This window comes from Helianthus annuus, chromosome 13 (assembly GCF_002127325.2).
Source record: "Helianthus annuus cultivar XRQ/B chromosome 13, HanXRQr2.0-SUNRISE, whole genome shotgun sequence".
NCBI classification, from domain to species: Eukaryota; Viridiplantae; Streptophyta; class Magnoliopsida; order Asterales; family Asteraceae; genus Helianthus; species Helianthus annuus.
In genome coordinates, this window is record NC_035445.2 from 136,615,886 (window position 1) to 136,642,188 (window position 26,303).

Sequence of the window (26,303 nt, forward strand, 5' to 3'; positions counted from 1 at the left end):
TCAAGAAAGGGGATCAGTCGGGTGAGAAACCCAAATGCAAGGTTTGTAAGAGGCATCATTTTGGGAGATGCAGGCAGGAGTCTAAGTCCCAGTCTTTCGAGAAACGTTGTGGGATCTGCAAGTCCACAGATCATAAAGCTGTGGATTGCAAGAAAATGAAGGATGCAACTTGTTTCGGTTGCAACGAGAAAGGGCATATTCGGCCCAACTGCCCAAAGAATGCGAAGAAAGCAGATGATGGGAAGAAGACTAATGCGAGAGTCTTCAGAATGGACGCTAAGGAAGCAGTCCTTGACGACAACGTCATTACCGGTACGTTTCTTGTAAATGATGTTTTTGCTAGATTCTTGTTTGATTCAGGAGCTGATAAGTCGTTTGTAGATGATAAGTTTTGTAAACTGTTGAACCTTCCTGTTAAAACCTTAAGTGTGAAATATGAGGTGGAATTAGCCGATGGAACCATAGAAACTGCCTCGACTGTTCTAGATGGATGTGTTATATCCATTAGGAATCATTCTTTCCCGTTATCCTTGCTTCCCTTTAAGTTAGCTGGATTCGACATAGTGATAGGCATGGATTGGTTGTCGAGTAACCAAGCCCAGATTCTGTGCAATAGAAAACAAGTAATAGTTAAGACTCCGTCCGGTGAGTCACTTACTATTCAAGGAGACACCCAGCATGGATTGCCGGAGCAAGTGTCCATGCTCAAGGCATCCAGATGCATGCAGAAAGGATGTGTCATTTACATGGCACAAGTTACCATTGATGAGCCGAAGCCGAAGATTGAAGATATTCCTGTTATTTCGGAATATCCTGAGGTTTTCCCTGAAGAGCTACCTGGTTTGCCACCGGATCGGCAAGTAGAGTTTCGGATAGATATCATACCAGGCGCTGCACCTGTAGCAAGAGCACCATACAGATTGGCACCAACGGAGATGAAGGAGTTGAGGACGCAGTTGGATGAGCTTTTAGCCAAAGGTTTTATTAGACCTAGCTCGTCTCCTTGGGGAGCGCCAATCTTGTTCGTTAAAAAGAAGGATGGGTCGATGCGTCTGTGCATCGATTATCGTGAGCTTAACAAGGTCACTATCAAGAATAGATATCCGTTACCCAGGATCGATGATCTGTTCGATCAGTTGCAAGGAGCAAGCTATTTCTCCAAGATTGACCTAAGGTCAGGATATCATCAGTTGAAGGTCAAGGAGGAAGACGTACACAAGACAGTGTTTAGGGTTATGGACATTACGAGTTCCTAGTGATGCCGTTTGGGCTCACTAACGCACCAGCCGCATTCATGGATCTCATGAATCGTGTCTGCAAGCCTTATTTAGATAAATTCGTCATTGTCTTTATTGACGACATTCTTATCTACTCGAAGAGCCAAGCTGACCATGAGAAACACCTTCGTTGTATTCTCAAACTTCTGCATCAGGAGAAACTTTATGCCAAATTTTCGAAGTGTGAATTTTGGCTTCGAGAAGTCCAATTCCTTGGACATGTTGTAAGCGAGCGTGGTATCCAAGTAGATCCCGCTAAAGTAGAAGCAGTCATGAACTGGAAGGAGCCGAAGACTCCTACGGAGATTCGCAGTTTCCTCGGATTGGCAGGATATTATAGGAGATTCATCGAGAACTTTTCAAGAATTGCTGCGCCCCTAACTTCGTTGACTCGTAAGAAGATTAAGTTCGATTGGGGCCCTAAGCAGCAGGAATCCTTTGACATTCTGAAGCAGAAGCTGAGCAATGCGCCAGTATTGACATTGCCCGATGGAATAGAGGAATTTGTGGTGTACTGTGACGCATCACATACTGGCATGGGCTGTGTACTCATGCAGAAAGGCAAGGTCATTGCCTACGCTTCTCGCCAGCAAAAGGTGCACGAGAAGAACTACACCACCCACGATTTGGAATTGGGTGCGGTTGTATTTGCATTGAAGCTATGGAGACATTACTTGTATGGCACCAAGTGCATAATTTATTCGGATCACAAGAGTCTTCAGCACTTGTTCAATCAGAAGGAATTGAACATGCGTCAAGGGCGTTGGATGGAAACTCTAAATGATTATGATTGTGAGATAAGATACCATCCAGGCAAGGCAAATGTAGTCGCCGACGCCTTAAGTAGAAAGGAAAGGGTGAAGCCAATCAGAATCAATGCCAAGCGCATTGAGATAAGAAATAATTTGAATGAAAGGGTGTTAGCTGCACAGAAGGAAGCTGTGCTGGAAGCTAACTATCCTGTAGAAAAGTTGGGAGTAACTGAGGAGCAGTTATCCCACGACAAAGATGGAATGCTACGACTAAACGGACGAATATGGGTTCCAGTTTATGGAGGACTTCGGGATGTTATCCTCCAGGAAGCCCACAGCTCTAAATATTCCGTTCATCCTGGAGCTGATAAGATGTACCAGGATTTGAAAGCAAACTACTGGTGGATCGGTTTGAAAAAGTCAGTAGCTGAACATGTAGCAAAGTGTTTGACTTGTGCGCAAGTCAAAGCTGAGCATCAGAAGCCGTCAGGTTTGCTTCAACAACCTGAAATTCCCAAGTGGAAATGGGAAATGGTGACAATGGATTTCATCACCAAGTTGCCGAAGACGAAAAAGGGAAATGATACCATATGGGTCATAGTAGATAGACTGACTAAGTCAGCTCATTTTCTACCCATCAAGGAGACGTATAGCTCAGATATGTTAGCACAATTATACGTCGATAAGATTGTAGCGCTACATGGTATACCTATATCTATTATCTCCGATAGAGATACTAGATATACGTCGCATTTTTGGAAGAGTTTCCAACAATCGTTGGGCACTCGTTTGAATTTTAGTACGGCTTATCATCCTCAGACTGATGGTCAGAGTGAGCGTCCTATTCAAACTTTGGAAGACATGCTTCGAGCATGTGCGATCGACTTAGGTGGTAGTTGGGATAAGAACCTACCACTGATTGAATTCTCCTACAACAACAGCTACCATTCCAGCATAAAGGCTGCGCCTTTTGAGGCCCTATACGGTAGAAAGTGTAGATCGCCCATTTGTTGGGCAGAAGTTGGAGATGTCCAGTTGTCTGGACCGGATATCGTCTTTGAGACGACAGACAAGATCGTTCAGATCCGTGATCGTTTGAAAGCTGCCAGGGATAGGCAGAAAAGTTATGCGGATCCTAAGCGCAAAAATTTTCACTTCGATGTAGGTGAAAAAGTATTGCTTAAAGTATCGCCCTGGAAGGGTGTAATGCGATTTGGAAAGAAAGGCAAGCTGAGCCCGAGATACATAGGACCTTTCGAGATAATCGAACGTGTCGGGGCAGTCGCTTATAAGTTAAACTTGCCTGAAGAGCTTAGTGCTATTCATAATGTGTTCCACATCTGTAATTTGAAGAAGTGTTTCGCTGACGAATCACTGGTTATACCGCATACAGATATACACATAGACGAAAGTTTGAAATTCATAGAAAAACCTTTGTCGATTGAGGATCGACAGGTGAAAAAGCTTCGAAGGAAGCACGTACCTATTGTAAAGGTCAAATGGGATGCCCGAAGAGGACCCGAGTATACGTGGGAAGTGGAATCCACGATGAAGGAAAAATATCCCCACTTGTTTCAGTAAATCTCGGGGACGAGATTTCTTTTAAGGGGGTGAGGATGTAACACCTCGAAAAAATTTCGTCCATTAATGTCTTGACACGTGTCATAAGGTTCCGGTATGTGAAAACATACCTTAGAGGGACTAAAAGTGACAAACAGTGAAAACTATGGAACGTAAGGGTCTAAAGTGTCAAAAATGGATAAATAGACTCTATGATAACCCTACATAATGTTTATAACCTTAAACGGATGGTTCATGGATCATACGACGCGGAAATTGCACAAAAGTGAAGTATTGTAAACTATAGGGGCCAAAAGTGTCAACATGTTTAATTTATACCTCTGAGTGAACTTTTGGCAGACCCGAAGCTTTGAGAAGCTAAAATATACTCACTAGAATATGTGGTTAAAATTTCGTGAAGTTTCGTCAACGTATGAGAAAGTTATGGCCAAAACCGTACTTGAGGGGTTAAAAGCGTCAACGTCGAATTTCATGGCTTTTCGGTTGAGCGCAAAGTTATCCGAGGACATTACCATGTAGGTAAATGTCCTAAGGTTCTTAGAAACCAAGTTTGGGGGTTTACGGGTCAAGAAAAACACCCGAAACATCGCATACAAGTTCAGGGACCAAAGCTGCCAAGTTGGAAACTTGTTTGGCTGAACAGGAGGTCAGGCGACCCGCCTGGACTGACCCAAGCGGGCCGCATGGGACTGCCAGTAACAGAAAAATACGAAAATTGCAATCTTGGTCCAAAATTGAAGTGCATACCAGCTCATTCCACCTCCCTTTTGCTCCAATCAGCTCCCATGCATGCCTAGGACCTCTGTGAACCTCTACAACCTCTGATTACACCATAAATTGGATCAAAAGCCTTCATTCTTGAGCACTTGTTGTAACAAAGAAAAAACCATAAACTCTCAAGAACTCTCAAGGCATTTCTGGAGCTAATCTGAACGTCAAGGCAGCATCCTAGTGTTCACTAAGCACCTATAGGACCTTTGTAAGCTTCTAATTCGTTCTCTAATCCGTTCTTGCTTTGATTATTGCTAAAAGTCAAACTGTTTGTTCATAAGCTTTGACTTTCTGATTAAACGGATTTCTTTCAGTCATTTCTCGAATTGAAACCTGATATATGTTGGTATTTATGTGGGAAACAAACCCTCTAAAGGGTATTATCTGAATCCCACTATATGCATGCTAATTGTCGAGTCAAACATGTTTCTAAAAAGTCAACAGAAATGATTTTTGCAAAAATAAGCTTGAATGTTAATATATTAGACATGCAATCTGATTGATCATCATAAATAACTTGTAATACATATAAGAATGTGTTTTATCATCATCAACTCGACAATCTATAGTATAGACACGAATCGGAACCGAAAGTCTTGTAAAACGATTATTTCGTAGACTATCGATTCGGATTCGTACATGCATGTTCGAGATCTGTATTGGAAAGTATTTTTGACCATTTTTATTTTGGTAAAACTTTCTGGAATTTTTATTGTTTGAATCTATGTTAGCCGATTAAATTGCATGTTTCCGATTATGCTTAAAAGTTGACTATTTTGCCCTTTTTGATATAAAACGTGATTTTTGGAAAAGTGAAAGGATAGAAATCTTTATTTCTAATATATAAACTTGCACCGAAAATTTCGGATCAGTTGGTGGTCCAGATTTTGAGTTATGGCCATTAGCGTAAAACTATGTTCTTAATTTACATAAACGGCCCTTTTCGCGTATAACCTATTTCTGGCCACGTTTTGGTATAAAACTTTTTACCAACTGATGTATTATAATATTCTGGGAATTTTGATGATTTTTAATTAATTTTTGGCTGAACGGATCCTAGATCGCCTAGTTATTTCGGGTTATGTCGGTTTTGACCGTTTAAGCCATAAAATGAGTTTTACACATCCTTTTGACCCGAAACCTTTTTCTACTGATTTCAAATGTTAAATAAATTATTTTGAGCCTTCTGGAAATATAAAAATCTCAGCTTTCATATATAAACCCGGAAACGGCTCTAAATCGCATTTTTAGCATTTTAAGCGCATAGTAAGCGTTATACTTGTTTTAAACATGTAAGACTTATACCTACTGATGTAATTAGCATATTTTCATATAATAACAGTAAGTATAAGTATATGATCTCAGATTTCCAGTTTTGGCATTTTTAGCCCTTGTGAAATTTACTAAAATACCCCTACGGTGCATAGTTTGATTTTAAATGATAAATTTGATATATGGGTCATACCCTACTGATATAATATGTTATATTAAGTATATTTACTGTATGAACCAGACCCGAAACTCAGATTTCTAATTTTACTCTTTTATTATCCTTTAAATGACCAAAATGCCCTTCTAAGGCATAAATTGGGTTTAAAATTATTCCGGGCAATATAGAACATAACTTCCTGATTTTATATCATATTTAAAGCATATTATCTCAGGAAACTTGCATTTGACTCTTTTGGCTACCCGTACCGCCCTTATTGCATTCGGTTCGGTTTACGTAACTAGTTTGCGTAAATTGACCGAAACGGGTCAAACGATATCATTTTTATTTCAAAATCCAGAATGTATTTAGTATACCCATATTATACAAGTATTCAAACTTGTCGGGTCTAAATCACATTCTATCCGGTCTTTCGCTTAATCGTGCGTAAACCGTATCATCCTTAAAACTAACCGGTCAAAGCTTAGACTTAAATAAAAGACCCGTTAGGAATCTAATAGGTTAATTATAAACCTTTGTTCCAGATTAGGAGGCCCAGTAAAAGCTACCACACTTACCGTTTGTGTTACATACTTGCTCAGGTAAATACATTTTGACTTATTTTCCCTATACGGGCTTGGGGTACGGTATTTAAAATACCGCTTGATCGGGCGCACAAGTCCTGCTCCTTATGGGTGTACAGTCTTGAATAGCTTGTGCGACTTCGTTTAAACAGTCTTGTCTTACTTTAGGCTTTGGGGGGTTATTGACCGTGTCCCGGATATCCTTGGCATTATCTTACGAGATGGCCACGACCAGAGCACGGGGTGTAGGCGTACACTCGGCGTGTATAACTCTTTAATGTGGTGTGTCATTTAATTCTTAGCCCGGACAGCAGATCCCGGGCCACCAAAGATACGAGTGCATGTAAATCGTTCATAAGTTTATATTATATAATTATCCCAAGTTAATAAAAATATTTATGCCTTGTGCATTTAAATAAATTTTAAATCATTTTCAAAATGAGTCGGTTGATTTGTATTTACCAGTGTAAACTGACGTATCTTTCCCAAAAGGTTAAGTGCAGGTACTATACGAAAATAGGCTGGCTGTTTCCTAAGAGCGTCCACTATAGTCTCGCAAGCTCGGACGACAAATAGCTGTTGAACAAATTTTTTATCTTATTTTATTTGATCCGCCTGTGGATCCGTTTCAACTACTGTGATATTTATTATTGCAATTTATTTAAAAGTTGAAATGTATCTATTCTGCTTCCGCTGTGCATTATTATATTGTGTTGATTGTCTATGACGATGCCAACTACGTCACTGTACCCCACACCGGGCCCACCGGTGACACGTGGAAATCGGGGTGTGACATATGTCCAACCCTTGTTCATCGTCTTCGTCCTTTCTTGAGATTTCCCCTTCAACCACAAAAGCTTCTTGGGTAGGTTGAAGGGTTGCTATCCCTTTTTCAGTGGGAAACTTCACAGTGCCTTGACCAACTGAAACTGTCATTCCGAACACACTTTGCCCTGGCCTTCCTATGATAATATCATAGTTGGAAGAGATATTGATTACTGCAAAGGTGAGTTGTTCGGTTCGTCCCTTTGTTCTCTCGCTGAACAACATTAAGGGTTATTTGGCCTAAAGGCTTGATAGGTATGTCTGCGATACCTTCGATGGAGGATTCAGACTGTTGAAGCTTTGAACGTTCATCGCCGCTGAGAGGGTTAAAGCATTTCTCAAACATGATTTTGGTGGTTGCACTGGTGTCAATGTAATCTTTTTATGTGTTGATGGTTCCTACGTTGGATTCCATCATCAGAGGGTTTGAAAGCAACTCTCCTTCCGGTGGTGGGAAGCAAACATATTGACGTTCCCATGCCTTGGAATGATGGCGTTTATGGGAAGCTCTGTTTTCAAGGTCGACCATGTTTGCTTCCTAGTTTGTTTTTTCTTCAACCATTTTGTCCTTGACCCCTTTAACCAAGTGAGCCGGTTTGGACTTGACGGCTGCTTCGATCCTCTTTTTGGGTTGGAAGCAATCATTGGTATGGTGACCTTTTTGTTCGTGAAACTCACAATACTGGCTTGATTTTTCCAATCTTTTGTTTTTTTGGCAAAGGTTGAGGAGGGCGGAAGCTGTGTTTTACCTCTTCGGTTGCCAAGATCTCTTGCGGAGTCTTGGTTAAGGCTGTAAAGTTTATGGTTTTTTCTCGGCTTGGAGGGTTCCGGCCTTCTGGAATCCGAACCTTTGAACCGTTGTCATAAGAGCCATACTGGAAGCTCCAGTTAAGAGTTCTCTCTCTCTTTTTCTTTTTGTTCTTTGATGTCTACAGCTTATTCTCCTCGAATGTGGGCTTCAGCCCTTTTGAGTGCTTCTTCAAGGGTTTTGGGCAGGCATTTATTGAAGTCTCTTGTGAGACATTTGGAATTTATAGCATTCATGAACCCTACAACCCTAATCTTTTCATTGGCGTAAGTTAAACCTTCCTTCCTGTACCTTTTGGTGAAGTCTCTGAGACTTTCATCATCACGTTGTTATGGGAAACCATTTGCTAAGATCGTCAGAGGTCTGAATGCTTTGTTCAGGAAGGTCATTGAACCATATGCGTGAAGACCCTTCAAGGGTTCGCGTGAACATGAGACAACATCCGGGGTTGGGCCATTTTTCTATTTTTGTAGCCCCGGCGAAGATTTGGAGGTGGTCCTCAGTACCGTGATGGCATCTTTATCTGGGTTTGAAACTCGTACTCAAGAATTTGTTGGGAGAAGCAAGACAAGTTGTTGGGCTTGTAAGGTTTTGAGAGGTATTTTACTACCCTTGAAGCTGGGTTACCGTTTGAGGTACCCTGGTGAGTGGTTGGCACTTGGTTGATGAAGTTAAAGCTAAAGCCTTGAAGGCTTTCTGTGTCATCATCCAGCTTTCACGTGCTGCAAAGGAAATTGTGCCATCATTTGTGTCATCAGCTAGGGCATAAGGTTAAATCCTTAAAGGCTGTCATAAGGTTAAATCCTTAAAGGCTTACTGTATAAGGCATTCCCATGGATGTGCTCATGACCGCACCTCGAGCCAAAGGCAGGGTGGCCATGGCTTGTTTTCACGAAGTAGCAATGGGAGGGGGAACACTTGAAGCTGGTGACTGCCATAATTGATCAAAAGTGGTTTTATGTGTCACACCCTGGCTTTGCGGAAGCGTGGTTAATTTGGTGTGACTTCTTAATACCATAGCTTAATCATAACAAGCTATATGAATTAAAAATATGCAAGATCATCCATTGATAATAAAAATATTAAACATTGTCTTAACGGGTTAACACCCAACAACCATAACTTTGTCTAAACATTACAAACCCAAACATAACATAAACATGATTCAAGGATTGTGACTTGTCCAGGAAAGAGTCACATTCCCCGAACCTTGGATGACCCTGGTGACTTATGCAGCGGAAAACAAGCCATACCGCGCCAGATCGTTAATTTCCTGAAATACATGTAAGTTGAAAAATCAACAATAATGTTGAGCGAGTTCATGCGAAAGTGAGTAAACAAACCTTTGTATTTATCAAAAACCCTGGTATGTAGCAAATAAGGAAAAAGAGATCACCAATGGTTTGCAAGGCCATTGATATGTGTGAAGTGCAAGTAGGAAGACTCAAACCTAGCGGATTTATGCGTCGGGCACTAAGTCACCCCGAGGTCCGTTCAGCTGGACCTGGGGCTGGGCTCGCTACACCCAGATAGATCTACCGCTCCTGTCCCTCGGTCCTACTATGAGGATTAATGGCCTCAAGTTTCCGCCTACCCACTCACATGATCTAAGTAACAAACCTCCTTACGCTAATCATACCATGTATAAACATATTCATAATCATTGTAACATGTATTTCACCCCCGCAGTTTAGAAAACTGAAAACAGTTAAGAGAAAAGGGGGACATGAACTCACAGTCAGTGCGTCGCTAAATCAAGCACTCCAAATGTCCGAAAGCTGTGCAACGACCTACATGTGCTAATTCTATTAGACGGATGGCCGTGTTCTAGCTTTATAGTTTAAGTTTCGGGAAACAGTTAGACAACCGTTCCTTGTATATATTTTGTAGTTAATTTCCTTCCCAAGGATGGGGGAATTAATACATGTGCGTTTATAATATTAAGTCTCACTTAATATATTTTATTTCTCATTCCAAAATATAATTATTTTTCTCAAAAATAATATATTTTCTCTTCGCATAATACTTTCCAAAATAATACGTTGACAATATCCGCATTTATGAATATTTCCGTATAGGGCGTAAGTTACGTTTTGGCGATTTAGTGGTAATAGTAATTACCGTTGTAACTTATATGTTTGTCGTGTAAGCGTTGGTATTATTTTGGGTTCGTCACAGTTTGTAAATATTATTTTTACTCTAAAAATAATATTTATATATTTTCACAAAATAATCATAAACAGTGTGGTGAAAAATATATTTATTGAATAAATATTTATCACGTTTAGTTTTTGTGAAAATCCCACCTCCGATTATTTAATGAATAAAGTCATGGCGAAATGTATTTTGAAAACATATCAAAAATAGTCTATCACTTGTAAATAATTCTAAGTGTTAGATTTTAGAAAAATTTCGCCAGAGTTTCCCCTGTAACTGGAGGTGGCCACGCTTTCAAGCGTATCATTTTCATTTATAAAATCATTCCAACACTTCTTTAAATCAACCAATCAATTTCCGATACTTCAAACTAGTTTCAACACATCAAACTTGTAGACTAATATGTAAAGTCGCGTTGTTACATGAACTTGTAATTTTTCCGAAAGTCGTAATGTAGATCACCTTATATTTAGTGGATCTATGTATAAAATAGTTTAGTCTTGTAAAAAACCCCGTTTTTGGAACAAATCATCCTTTACAACTTCCCGACAACTTTTATAAAAATTGTTATTTTGTCGGATCTTTCGTTTCACAAGTGTTTATACACTTGTAGTTTGTAAAAATCATATTTGTTAACATGTCATCCAACTTTTATAAAACATGATTTTCTCGACACTTGGTTCTACGAATATACCACTTGTACATACGTAGATCGGCTCGTTTTAAATACTATTTTACAAGTCAAAATACTTTTACACAAGTTCATGTTTCTCGTGTGGTGGAGTTTCACCTTTTAACCCTTGTACCGATAGAAACAAGCGTATGTCAAGATTCGTGATCTTAACAAAGTCGGGTTAAACGATGATAAGAGCCACCACATCGTAGATCGGGCCTTAATAATCAACATATTCGAATACTACGACTTTTACACGCGTTATAAGCTTTTAACCAACAATATTCGAGTTTTAGTAGTCTTTAAAGATTCAAAACGCATGATTCCGACTTTTAACCGTTAAAAATCATATTAACCACTTTAGATACGATCAAGAGCGAGTTTTAAACGTTATACCTCTAGCTCGGGGCTAGGGAAGATCTTTCGCGAAAATGGCGTGGATAAAAGCAAATGAACGAGATCCTTCAACTTCCGCTTGCTTCAAGCTTCCTTATCCGTGATCCGTAAGCCTTGTATAAGCTTGGAATGGGTGAACAAGAATCGAAAGTGGGTTGTATGGATGGATGGGTGTTCGGCCGTAGCTTATTTTAGAGAGAGAGAGAGTTGTTGGTTTGTGTGGATGGTTATAATCTCTAAGGTCTAGCTTGTTATTTATAGACAAAAGTTTGATCATCGTCCAACGGTTTACAAGTTCTCTAGATATCCACGAAATCAAATAAAATAATCAAAAGGTGTACCTCTAGTTCCATGAGGATGGAACCGGCCCAAAAAGGGGGGGGGGGTATCCGGTTGGATCTCAAATGTTCAGTTAGAGTTTAGTTAAGTTAAGTAGGTTACTTTTAGGGATTAACCCCGTTAGTTGTTTGATGCGTTATAAAGCGGGTGTTAGGGTAATCAGGGACCCTAACTGGCTCAGAAAAAGACTAATAATATTTCTGGCAATATTTTTATGTTCCGGGTATAGTCCGGTTGTTCGGTTGGACAGTAATCCGTTAAAGTGCTTAAGTAATCTTTTAAGCGTCGTAAATAATATTTTTAGCGACACAATTTATCCTGCAAAGTGTCAGGAATATTTCCTCATATTTTGGCACTTTATTAATTAGCTAGAAGCTAGTATGTTGATAAAAGTGCTGTGTTTCGTGCTTAGAGTACGTTTTAGGCACATCCAATCTCTGTATCTTATTCCTAAAGACGCAGTTTAACAACCCTTGTATCCCTACACACACTATGGGTGTAGTAAAATATTTCTGGCTCATTCAGGCCTTTAGAGGCAGTGTTTGCCTGATGCTGGCTATATCAGCATGTTCAATAGGTTATCCGTCCAAATGCTACTGTGCTTTTGTGCATCATGTTTGTCACTAGAGTTCAGTAAGTAAATAATGTAGTGACGAAAAATCAAAGTATGATGCAGATATGTACAAGTATCAACAATCAAGTAGCAGTTTATCAGAAATCTCAGTTAAGCACAGTAATTAGGCAACAATTAATAGTTAATTAAGTCGTACGGATACCTGGTTTTGTGAGGGTTGTCACATTCTCCCCCCGTTAAATAAATTTCGTCCCGAAATTTTAAATTCTGCTTGTAGAAGCAGGGTTTTCAGAAAGTAAGTGGGGGTATTTCTCTTTCATTCGGTCTTCACGCTCCCAGGTGAATTCAGGACCATGTCTAGCATTCCAACGAACTTTGACGAGCTTGACACTGCTCCGGCGGGTCTTGTTCACTTTCCAATCCGTGACCTCGACAGGTTCTTCAACGAAGTGGAGCGTGTCATCAATATGAATTTCGTCGGTAGGAATGGCAACGTTAACTTGAGTTGGACTTCTCTTCAGATTGGATACATGAAATGTATCGTGAACATTATTCAGTTCGGCAGGTAGATCCAACTTGTATGCTACGGTCCCAATTCTTTCCAAAACCTTGAAAGGACCAATGTAGCGCGGATTCAACTTCCCACGCTTCCCAAAGCGTGCCACACCCTTCCAGGGTGATACCTTCAACAAAACCATATCCCCCAACCTCAAACTCCTGAGGTTTCCTTTTCAGATCTGCGTAGGTCTTCTGACGGTCACGGGCCGCACTAATGCGATCTCGGATTTGCGCAATCTTATCTGTAGTTTCCTGAACTACATCGGGACCTACTAATTGTCTATCACCTGCGTCAGACCAACAGAGTGGCGACCTGCACCTGTGCCCATATAACGCTTCGAATGGCGCGGCACCAATACTGGTGTGGTAGCTGTTGTTGTATGAAAACTCAACCAGGGGTAAATGCTTATCCCAGCTACCGCCTAAATCCATAACACATGCTCTCAGCATGTCCTCCAACGTCTGAATCGTCCGCTTACTTTGCCCGTCGGTCTGCGGGTGAAAAGCAGTGCTCATATTCAGCTTTGAGCCAAAAGCTTCCTGGAAGGATTGCCATATCCTCGATACGAACCTCCCATCTCTATCAGAAATAATCGAGAGAGGTACTCCATGGCGTGTAACAATCTCTCTCATGTAAATCTCAGCCAATTTGCTTGTATTATCCTTCTCGCGGATAGGTAAGAAGTGTGCTGACTTCGTTAAGCAATCCACTATCACCCAGATAGTGTCATGGCCTTTTGACGTTCTTGGCAACTTCGTAATAAAATCCATGGAGATTTCTTCCCACTTCCACTGGGGAATTTTTGGTTGCTGCAGAAGTCCCGAAGGCTTCTCGTATTCCGCCTTAACTTTGGCGCAAGTTAAACATTTGCTCACGTAAATAGCAACATCGCCTTTCATCCTAGGCCACCAGTAATAATCTTTAAGATCCTGGTACATCTTATCCGCTCCAGGGTGGATAGAGTACCGCGACTTGTGAGCTTCATCAAAGATAACCTCTCTTAAACCACCAAACAGAGGAACCCAAATCCTTTTCTCAAAACACAACGTTCCTTCCCTGTTTGGCACCAATATCTTCTCCATCCCACGGAGATATTCTTCCTCAAGGTTTCCTTCCTTGAGAGCTTCCTTCTGTGCTGCACGAACGCGCGAGGTAAGGTCGGTTTGAATTATCATTTCCATAGCCCTAACCCTTATGGGCTTGATTCTCTCTTTACGACTTAGGGCATCAGCGACCACATTCGCCTTCCCTGGATGATACTTGATCTCGCAGTCGTAATTGTTCAACAACTCGACCCATCGCCTTTGCCTCATATTCAACTCCTTCTGGTTGAATATATGCTGGAGGCTCTTGTGATCTGTGAAGATCGTATGCTTTGTACCGTAAAGGTAGTGTCTCCAGATCTTCAAAGCGAAAACCACTGCGCCAAGCTCCAAATCGTGCGTGGTATAGTTCTTTTCGTGCACTTTCAGTTGTCGTGACACATAGGCAATAACCTTTTGACGTTGCATCAACACACAACCCAATCCTTGACGCGATGCGTCGCAGTATACCACAAAATCATCTGTACCTTCTGGTAGAGCTAAGATTGGCGCGTTACAAAGCTTATCCTTCAATATCTGAAATGCTTCCTCCTGTTTGATTCCCCAATCAAACTTCTTGTCCTTCTGCGTGAGGAGTGTCAATGGTTGAGCGATCTTTGAAAAGTTCTCGATGAACCTTCGATAATAGCCAGCCAATCCCAAGAATTGCCGAATCTCGGTTGGCGTCTTTGGCGTTTCCCAATCTTTGATCGCCTCGATCTTGGTGGGGTCCACGTGGATTCCATCTCCATTCACCACGTGCCCAAGGAATTGCACTTCTCTTAGCCAAAACTCACACTTAGAGAACTTGGCGTACAACTGTTCCTTCTTCAGCAACTCTAGAATAGCTCTAAGATGTTGCTCGTGCTCAGCCTTCGTCTTCGAATAAATCAAGATGTCATCGATGAATACAATCACGAACTTATCCAGGTATGGCTTACAAACTCGGTTCATCAAATCCATGAACACTGCAGGCGCGTTTGTCAAACCAAACGGCATGACGAGAAACTCGTAGTGTCCATATCGAGTTCTGAAGGCTGTCTTCGGGATACTCTCCTCCTGTATCCGTAGCTGATGGTATCCAGATCGAAGGTCGATCTTTGAATAGAAGCTTGAACCTTGAAGCTGGTCGAACAGATCATCGATTCTTGGCAGGGGATACCTATTCTTAATCGTCAGTTTGTTCAACTCTCTGTAGTCAATACACATACGGAAACTACCGTCCTTCTTCTTCACAAACAAAACTGGAGCTCCCCAAGGCGAGAAGCTTGGTCGGATAAAACCCTTGTCTAACAACTCTTGAAGTTGTGTCGACAACTCTTGCATCTCAGACGGAGCAAGTCTGTAGGGTGCCTTAGCCACAGGCACGGCGCCTGGAACTAAGTCGATGCGAAACTCCACTTGCCTTTGAGGCGGCAAGCCAGGCAAGTCTTCTGGAAAGACTTCTGGGTATTCCCTCACGACAGGGATGTCTTCGATCTTCGGCCCAACAGCCTTTTTATCCATAATGTGTGCCAGAAAAGCAACACATCCTTTCTGCAAACACTTCCTTGATTTCAGGCAGCTAATCATCCTTAACGGCGTCTCACGCTTCTCCCCATGAACAACAATGGTCTCACCATCACCGGTCGGGATACGAATAATCTTCTCGTGACAAACTATCTCCGCTTTGTTACTCGATAACCAATCCATCCCTACTACCACGTCGAAGCTTTCCAACTGGACTGGTAGTAGATCGAGAGCAAACTCACGCTCTCCCAACTCGATTACGCAACCTCGAATCACCTCGTTTGCTTCTACTAACTTCCCATTCGCTAATTCAATCGAGTACGGAATATCTAACTTACTAGCGGCTAAACCAAGCATATTCTTAAATTCTAATGATACGAAGCTATAATCGGCACCAGTTTCACACAAGATAGATGCGAAAGTTTTGGTTGTTAAAGAACGTACCAGTAATCATGCCTGGATCCTGGCATGCTTCACAAACTCCGATGCTGGGTGTTCTCTCACGGTCTTGTTTCAACTCCGGACATTCTCTCTTAAGATGTCCAATGTCCCCACAATGGAAGCATCCTAGCATTCGGCCATTTCCTTTCCTGCTTCCACCTTGAGCGTTGTTACGGTTTTCTCCTTGTTTGGGACTCTTCATCCCACAACCATCCTTGTTATGCCTTTTCCTCCCGCACCTAGGCTTCCGACATCCACATTCATGGTGATATTTGCACCCAGCACGTCTTGCTTTAGTTTCTAAGCAAATCTTATCATTGGCCTGTCTGTTGTTAGGGCAATCTTTCTTGAAATGCCCTTTGTCTCCGCAGTCAAAACAACCTCGAATAGATCTTTGTTCATCATTATTTGTTCGGGTATCTTCGGTAAGCTTCCTTTTGTTCTTTCCAGATGACTCTACCTGAGTCTCCCTATCAGGGTTTGCAAGTTTTTCTAGTCTAATGGCTTCCGTAACGAGTGCCAAACCCATCTTGCTTGCAGCAATAGTTGTTGGTGGCGTAGATGCTGCCATTAAGCTCATGACTTGTGGTGCCAGTTCCCAAATGAACTGTCCCAATTTCCTCATTTCTGGTTCCGCTAAGTGGGGAATAACTCGTGCCAAGTCATGAAGTCTTTGCATGTATCCCAACATTTTTGGACCTTCCATTATCAGGCTCTGGAATTCCCCTTCCAACTTCTGGGTTTCCTCTTTGGAGCAATACTTCTCATGCATCATTCCCTTCAGTTCATCCCATGATAATGCATATGCTGCGGTTTCGCCCTTCATTTGAATCTAAAGGTACCACCATAGTCGAGCTCCATCTTGAAACAACCCAGAAACGTATAGGACTTGTTGTTCTGGCGTACAACCACTCATTCGAAAGATGGAATCCATACTTTCAATCCATTTCACAAAAGCTATGGCACCTCCAGTGCCGTCGAACTTCGGAGGCTTGTAGTTGAGGAAGTGCCAGTAGGGACAACCGTTATCTTCCGAGGTACCTCCGTTGCGCTCGGAGTGATGGGCCTCGTATTGTGCGATGACTGCAGCAATGATTTCCTGAAGTTCCGCCTCGTTGGTGGGTATGCGCATTTCGCGTCTTGGTGGCATCTTCTAGAAGATGTTTCACATAGGTTAGGTCGTAGCAGGTAAAATGTACGTATGTATTCAACAATATCAGCACATAACATCTCATGCTATCAATAAATCAGCCACATAACATCTCATGTCATAGAACATAAACCATAGATCAAACATCACAAGTGATGAGAATACTACGATTGCATTACCACAAATCGAGACCACAATGTAAAGCTTATATGTACATAACTGTATCATACAACAATAATGACTTAGTAGGGGACGACCCTAGGCAAGTCGTGCGATTTCTGGACATGTTAAGGAATCTCGGGTCTCTCCATTTTCAAATTCCAGAACTCCACCTTAAGCTTATGAATTCCAGTCCTAGAACAACATTTCTTCTCAATCATTTCCTTGAGCTCGTCCCAGCTCAGTGCATAAGTAGCATCCGTGCTAAGGGCCTGAACATGATGGTCACACCATGAGAGTGTGCCGTCTAGTAATGACCTTGAGGTAAAGGTATCACTCCATTTGGGGCGAACAGTTTGTCTTTCTTAGAATGGAGTCAATCTTTTCGGGCCAACGAACAAATGCAATGGCGCTTTCTTTTTCGTCGAAGTTCAAAGGCTTGCAGTTTAGGAACTGCTTATAGGTGCGGTCAGCTAGGGATTATTTCCAATAGTGCCATTGCTGTGCTAAAAGCGGAGAGCTTCATGTCGTGCAATTGCCTGTGAGTTGTGTTTTTTTTTTGCAGCTCGGCTCCTATCCTTGGCAACATACTGGTGTTTGTGTCACGCCTGGGTGGCATTCTCTTCTGCCGGAATGGCATGAAGTGGGTTAGACAACTTTCCAATTGTCTATGAGATACATAGCACCGTAAGCCATCATGTACTCACCCAATTTTACACATAAATATACTCAATGAATGGGTGGGGAAATAAATTTTCTGAGCCTCCACATAGGCTTGCCAATTTGGCTTGTTGCTTGAAATAGAATGAACTTGAGGCTTCATCGCCTTAGTCATTTGTGTTTGAGTTATTTCCTGCTACATTGGTTTTCATTAGCTTGGCCCGCAGAATCCACCAGGATTTCTGTGCACTACAAGTCGTTATTACGTGGGCCCCCGTAATAATAAATTGTCTTGCACAGTTACCCCAAATTTTCTCTCGTCCAAGCAGATGATCAATCAAGGAGCAACAGTAGGTGCATCGGCATGAACATGGTCATGCTCCAATGCGGTGTTAGGAGCAACGCCTGGCTCAGGGGCCACGGCTGGCTCCGGATCAACAAACTCCATCCCAAAATCAGCTGGATCAACCATCACAGGGGGTTACAGGATCCTCCAAGGGCTGGCCTAAGCGTATGAACTCAAGGTCATGGTCTGGATCAAAACCAGATGGAAGAACAGGATTACCCTCAGTACTGTGATCAAACTCAAGGCTGTGTACGGGAACCGGTGCAGCTGATGATGCCGTATCAGGGTCGGCGTCGCGTGAATGGTGCTGCACTCCCTGTATGCGAAAATGCGGATGTCAGGAACTCAAATGAGTCTGGGACAGGGGAATGGGCATAAGTTTCCCCTGCAGGAGCGTCCGCAAGCAGTAGGTTAATACCAGCAGCAATAGGGCCTCGCCCTCAAATGGGCCCTCTTTCTAGTAGATCGTTATCGTCGTCAGAGGCCACGTCGGGGGGGGGGGGGCATATCAACAATGGGATAAGCGGCAAGGGGTACAGGAATAGGGATCACCATGAGTGGCAAATTCCCAACAAGATGGCCATCAGTAGGCTCTGCTACGACATCAGGCATCGCAAAAGGGGCTGAAAGTCGTCATCGTCTGTACCGGTAGTATCGGAAATGTACACCTCGTGCTCCGATGAAACTATGTCGTCTGATACTATGGCCATGGGATTCATAGTGTCCATCCTTCTAGTACATGATGAAGGCATGATGTTTGTAACACAAACACACATACGTATAATAATCAATCATATATTCATATAAACATGTAAGTCAACAATAATCAATCAAATAATTCTCCTAGTCCCACTAGCCTCCCAGTCTCCTAGACTGACATTCCTAGTCCCACTAGCCAAATTCCTCCCAGCCTCTAAGACTGCTCTATCATCCACCTCGACCTCTTAGATCGAGCCTCGGCCTCCAAGACAGAGCCTCAGCCTCCAAGGCTGAGCCTAAAACAACAAACATCTACCTCGATCTCTAAGATCGAGCCTCGGCCTCCAAGACCGAGCCTCAGCCTCCAAGACTGAGCCTAACATAAATAACATCTACCTCGATCTCTAAGATCGAGCCTCGGCCTCCAAGACCGAGCCTCAGTCTTCAGGACTGAGCCTAATAATAATAAAATATGCTCAACATTTGTTTATAAAAACGTTTTGGATCTGGACTTAAGTGGTATGCAGTAAAAATGTTTTCGTGAGAGCCCTAGTGATCATAGTCTAGACTCGAGAAGGAATCCTAGTTCGCTATGATCAGAGCTCTGATACCAAGCTGTCACACCCTGGCTTTGCGGAAGCGTGGTTAATTTGGTGTGACTTCTTAATACCATAGCTTAATCATAACAAGCTATATGAATTAAAAATATGCAAGATCATCCATTGATAATAAAAATATTAAACATTGTCTTAACGGGTTAACACCCAACAACCATAACTTTGTCTAAACATTACAAACCCAAACATAACATAAACATGATTCAAGGATTGTGACTTGTCCAGGAAAGAGTCACATTCCCCGAACCTTGGATGACCCTGGTGACTTATGCAGCGGAAAACAAGCCATACCGCGCCAGATCGTTAATTTCCTGAAATACATGTAAGTTGAAAAATCAACAATAATGTTGAGCGAGTTCATGCGAAAGTGAGTAAACAAACCTTTGTATTTATCAAAAACCCTGGTATGTAGCAAATAAGGAAAAAGAGATCACCAATGGTTTGCAAGGCCATTGATATGTGTGAAGTGCAAGTAGGAAGACTCAAACCTAGCGGATTTATGCGTCGGGCACTAAGTCACCCCGAGGTCCGTTCAGCTGGACCTGGGGCTGGGCTCGCTACACCCAGATAGATCTACCGCTCCTGTCCCTCGGTCCTACTATGAGGATTAATGGCCTCAAGTTTCCGCCTACCCACTCACATGATCTAAGTAACAAACCTCCTTACGCTAATCATACCATGTATAAACATATTCATAATCATTGTAACATGTATTTCACCCCCGCAGTTTAGAAAACTGAAAACAGTTAAGAGAAAAGGGGGACATGAACTCACAGTCAGTGCGTCGCTAAATCAAGCACTCCAAATGTCCGAAAGCTGTGCAACGACCTACATGTGCTAATTCTATTAGACGGATGGCCGTGTTCTAGCTTTATAGTTTAAGTTTCGGGAAACAGTTAGACAACCGTTCCTTGTATATATTTTGTAGTTAATTTCCTTCCCAAGGATGGGGGAATTAATACATGTGCGTTTATAATATTAAGTCTCACTTAATATATTTTATTTCTCATTCCAAAATATAATTATTTTTCTCAAAAATAATATATTTTCTCTTCGCATAATACTTTCCAAAATAATACGTTGACAATATCCGCATTTATGAATATTTCCGTATAGGGCGTAAGTTACGTTTTGGCGATTTAGTGGTAATAGTAATTACCGTTGTAACTTATATGTTTGTCGTGTAAGCGTTGGTATTATTTTGGGTTCGTCACAGTTTGTAAATATTATTTTTACTCTAAAAATAATATTTATATATTTTCACAAAATAATCATAAACAGTGTGGTGAAAAATATATTTATTGAATAAATATTTATCACGTTTAGTTTTTGTGAAAATCCCACCTCCGATTATTTAATGAATAAAGTCATGGCGAAATGTATTTTGAAAACATATCAAAAATAGTCTATCACTTGTAAATAATTCTAAGTGTTAGATTTTAGAAAAATTTCGCCAGAGTTTCCCCTGTAACTGGAGGTGGCCACGCTTTCAAGCGTATCATTTTCATTTATAAAATCATTCCAACACTTCTTTAAATCAACCAATCAATTTCCGATACTTCAAACTAGTTTCAACACATCAAACTTGTAGACTAATATGTAAAGTCGCGTTGTTACATGAACTTGTAATTTTTCCGAAAGTCGTAATGTAGATCACCTTATATTTAGTGGATCTATGTATAAAATAGTTTAGTCTTGTAAAAAACCCCGTTTTTGGAACAAATCATCCTTTACAACTTCCCGACAACTTTTATAAAAATTGTTATTTTGTCGGATCTTTCGTTTCACAAGTGTTTATACACTTGTAGTTTGTAAAAATCATATTTGTTAACATGTCATCCAACTTTTATAAAACATGATTTTCTCGACACTTGGTTCTACGAATATACCACTTGTACATACGTAGATCGGCTCGTTTTAAATACTATTTTACAAGTCAAAATACTTTTACACAAGTTCATGTTTCTCGTGTGGTGGAGTTTCACCTTTTAACCCTTGTACCGATAGAAACAAGCGTATGTCAAGATTCGTGATCTTAACAAAGTCGGGTTAAACGATGATAAGAGCCACCACATCGTAGATCGGGCCTTAATAATCAACATATTCGAATACTACGACTTTTACACGCGTTATAAGCTTTTAACCAACAATATTCGAGTTTTAGTAGTCTTTAAAGATTCAAAACGCATGATTCCGACTTTTAACCGTTAAAAATCATATTAACCACTTTAGATACGATCAAGAGCGAGTTTTAAACGTTATACCTCTAGCTCGGGGCTAGGGAAGATCTTTGGCGAAAATGGCGTGGATAAAAGCAAATGAACGAGGTCCTTCAACTTCCGCTTGCTTCAAGCTTCCTTATCCGTGATCCGTAAGCCTTGTATAAGCTTGGAATGGGTGAACAAGAATCGAAAGTGGGTTGTATGGATGGATGGGTGTTCGGCCGTAGCTTATTTTAGAGAGAGAGAGAGTTGTTGGTTTGTGTGGATGGTTATAATCTCTAAGGTCTAGCTTGTTATTTATAGACAAAAGTTTGATCATCGTCCAACGGTTTACAAGTTCTCTAGATATCCACGAAATCAAATAAAATAATCAAAAGGTGTACCTCTAGTTCCATGAGGATGGAACCGGCCCAAAAAGGGGGGGGGGTATCCGGTTGGATCTCAAATGTTCAGTTAGAGTTTAGTTAAGTTAAGTAGGTTACTTTTAGGGATTAACCCCGTTAGTTGTTTGATGCGTTATAAAGCGGGTGTTAGGGTAATCAGGGACCCTAACTGGCTCAGAAAAAGACTAATAATATTTCTGGCAATATTTTTATGTTCCGGGTATAGTCCGGTTGTTCGGTTGGACAGTAATCCGTTAAAGTGCTTAAGTAATCTTTTAAGCGTCGTAAATAATATTTTTAGCGACACAATTTATCCTGCAAAGTGTCAGGAATATTTCCTCATATTTTGGCACTTTATTAATTAGCTAGAAGCTAGTATGTTGATAAAAGTGCTGTGTTTCGTGCTTAGAGTACGTTTTAGGCACATCCAATCTCTGTATCTTATTCCTAAAGACGCAGTTTAACAACCCTTGTATCCCTACACACACTATGGGTGTAGTAAAATATTTCTGGCTCATTCAGGCCTTTAGAGGCAGTGTTTGCCTGATGCTGGCTATATCAGCATGTTCAATAGGTTATCCGTCCAAATGCTACTGTGCTTTTGTGCATCATGTTTGTCACTAGAGTTCAGTAAGTAAATAATGTAGTGACGAAAAATCAAAGTATGATGCAGATATGTACAAGTATCAACAATCAAGTAGCAGTTTATCAGAAATCTCAGTTAAGCACAGTAATTAGGCAACAATTAATAGTTAATTAAGTCGTACGGATACCTGGTTTTGTGAGGGTTGTCACATTCTCCCCCCGTTAAATAAATTTCGTCCCGAAATTTTAAATTCTGCTTGTAGAAGCAGGGTTTTCAGAAAGTAAGTGGGGGTATTTCTCTTTCATTCGGTCTTCACGCTCCCAGGTGAATTCAGGACCATGTCTAGCATTCCAACGAACTTTGACGAGCTTGACACTGCTCCGGCGGGTCTTGTTCACTTTCCAATCCGTGACCTCGACAAGTTCTTCAACAAAGTGGAGTGTGTCATCAATATGAATTTCGTCGGTAGGAATGGCAATGTTAACTTGAGTTGGACTTCTCTTCAGATTGGATACATGAAATGTATCGTGAACATTATTCAGTTCGGCAGGTAGATCCAACTTGTATGCTACGGTCCCAATTCTTTCCAAAACCTTGAAAGGACCAATGTAGCGCGTATTCAACTTCCCACGCTTCCCAAAGCGTGCCACACCCTTCCAGGGTGATACCTTCAACAAAACCATATCCCCCAACCTCAAACTCCTGAGGTTTCCTTTTCAGATCTGCGTAGGTCTTCTGACGGTCACGGGCCGCACTAATGCGATCTCGGATTTGCGCAATCTTATCTGTAGTTTCCTGAACTACATCGGGACCTACCAATTGTCTATCACCTGCGTCAGACCAACAGAGTGGCGACCTGCACCTGCGCCCATATAACGCTTCGAATGGCGCGACACCAATACTGGTGTGGTAGCTGTTGTTGTATGAAAACTCAACCAGGGGTAAATGCTTATCCCAGCTACCGCCTAAATCCATAACACATGCTCTCAGCATGTCCTCCAACGTCTGAATCGTCCGCTTACTTTGCCCGTCGGTCTGCGGGGTGAAAAGCAGTGCTCATTTTCAGCTTTGAGCCAAAAGCTTCCTGGAAGGATTGCCATATCCTCGATACGAACCTCCCATCTCTATCAGAAATAATCGAGAGAGGTACTCCATGGCGTGTAACAATCTCTCTCATGTAAATCTCAGCCAATTTGCTTGTATTATCCTTCTCGCGGATAGGTAAGAAGTGTGCTGACTTCGTTAAGCAATCCACTATCACCCAGATAGTGTCATGGCCTTTTGACGTTCTTGGCAACTTCGTAATAAAATCCATGGAGATTTCTTCCCACTTCCACTGGGGAATTTTTGGTTGCTGCAGAAGTCCCGAAGGCTTCTCGTATTCCGCCTTAACTTTGGCGCAAGTTAAACATTTGCTCACGTAAATAGCAACATCGCCTTTCATCCTAGGCCACCAGTAATAATCATTAAGATCCTGGTACATCTTATCCGCTCCAGGGTGGATAGAGTACCGCGACTTGTGAGCTTCATCAAAGATAACCTCTCTTAAACCACCAAACAGAGGAACCCAAATCCTTTTCTCAAAACACAACGTTCCTTCCCTGTTTGGCACCAATATCTTCTCCATCCCACGGAGATATTCTTCCTCAAGGTTTCCTTCCTTGAGAGCTTCCTTCTGTGCTGCACGAACGCGCGAGGTAAGGTCGGTTTGAATTATCATTTCCATAGCCCTAACCCTTATGGGCTTGATTCTCTCTTTACGACTTAGGGCATCAGCGACCACATTCGCCTTCCCTGGATGATACTTGATCTCGCAGTCGTAATTGTTCAACAACTCGACCCATCGCCTTTGCCTCATATTCAACTCCTTCTGGTTGAATATATGCTGGAGGCTCTTGTGATCTGTGAAGATCGTATGCTTTGTACCGTAAAGGTAGTGTCTCCAGATCTTCAAAGCGAAAACCACTGCGCCAAGCTCCAAATCGTGCGTGGTATAGTTCTTTTCGTGCACTTTCAGTTGTCGTGACGCATAGGCAATAACCTTTTGACGTTGCATCAACACACAACCCAATCCTTGACGCGATGCGTCGCAGTATACCACAAAATCATCTGTACCTTCTGGTAGAGCTAAGATTGGCGCGTTACAAAGCTTATCCTTCAATATCTGAAATGCTTCCTCCTGTTTGATTCCCCAATCAAACTTCTTGTCCTTCTGCGTGAGGAGTGTCAATGGTTGAGCGATCTTTGAAAAGTTCTCGATGAACCTTCGATAATAGCCAGCCAATCCCAAGAATTGCCGAATCTCGGTTGGCGTCTTTGGCGTTTCCCAATCTTTGATCGCCTCGATCTTGGTGGGGTCCACGTGGATTCCATCTCCATTCACCACGTGCCCAAGGAATTGCACTTCTCTTAGCCAAAACTCACACTTAGAGAACTTGGCGTACAACTGTTCCTTCTTCAGCAACTCTAGAATAGCTCTAAGATGTTGCTCGTGCTCAGCCTTCGTCTTCGAATAAATCAAGATGTCATCGATGAATACAATCACGAACTTATCCAGGTATGGCTTACAAACTCGGTTCATCAAATCCATGAACACTGCAGGCGCGTTTGTCAAACCAAACGGCATGACGAGAAACTCGTAGTGTCCATATCGAGTTCTGAAGGCTGTCTTCGGGATACTCTCCTCCTGTATCCGTAGCTGATGGTATCCAGATCGAAGGTCGATCTTTGAATAGAAGCTTGAACCTTGAAGCTGGTCGAACAGATCATCGATTCTTGGCAGGGGATACCTATTCTTAATCGTCAGTTTGTTCAACTCTCTGTAGTCAATACACATACGGAAACTACCGTCCTTCTTCTTCACAAACAAAACTGGAGCTCCCCAAGGCGAGAAGCTTGGTCGGATAAAACCCTTGTCTAACAACTCTTGAAGTTGTGTCGACAGCTCTTGCATCTCAGACGGAGCAAGTCTGTAGGGTGCCTTAGCCACAGGCACGGCGCCTGGAACTAAGTCGATGCGAAACTCCACTTGCCTTTGAGGCGGCAAGCCAGGCAAGTCTTCTGGAAAGACTTCTGGGTATTCCCTCACGACAGGGATGTCTTCGATCTTCGGCCCAACAGCCTTTTTATCCATAATGTGTGCCAGAAAAGCAACACATCCTTTCTGCAAACACTTCCTTGCTTTCAGGCAGCTAATCATCCTTAACGGCGTCTCACGCTTCTCCCCATGAACAACAATGGTCTCACCATCACCGGTCGGGATACGAATAATCTTCTCGTGACAAACTATCTCCGCTTTGTTACTCGATAACCAATCCATCCCTACTACCACGTCGAAGCTTTCCAACTGGACTGGTAGTAGATCGAGAGCAAACTCACGCTCTCCCAACTCGATTACGCAACCTCGAATCACCTCGTTTGCTTCTACTAACTTCCCATTCGCTAATTCAATCGAGTACGGAATATCTAACTTACTAGCGGCTAAACCAAGCATATTCTTAAATTCTAATGATACGAAGCTATAATCGGCACCAGTTTCACACAAGATAGATGCGAAAGTTTTGGTTGTTAAAGAACGAACCAGTAATCATGCCTGGATCCTGGCATGCTTCACAAACTCCGATGCTGGGTGTTCTCTCACGGTCTTGTTTCAACTCCGGACATTCTCTCTTAAGATGTCCAATGTCCCCACAATGGAAGCATCCTAGCATTCGGCCATTTCCTT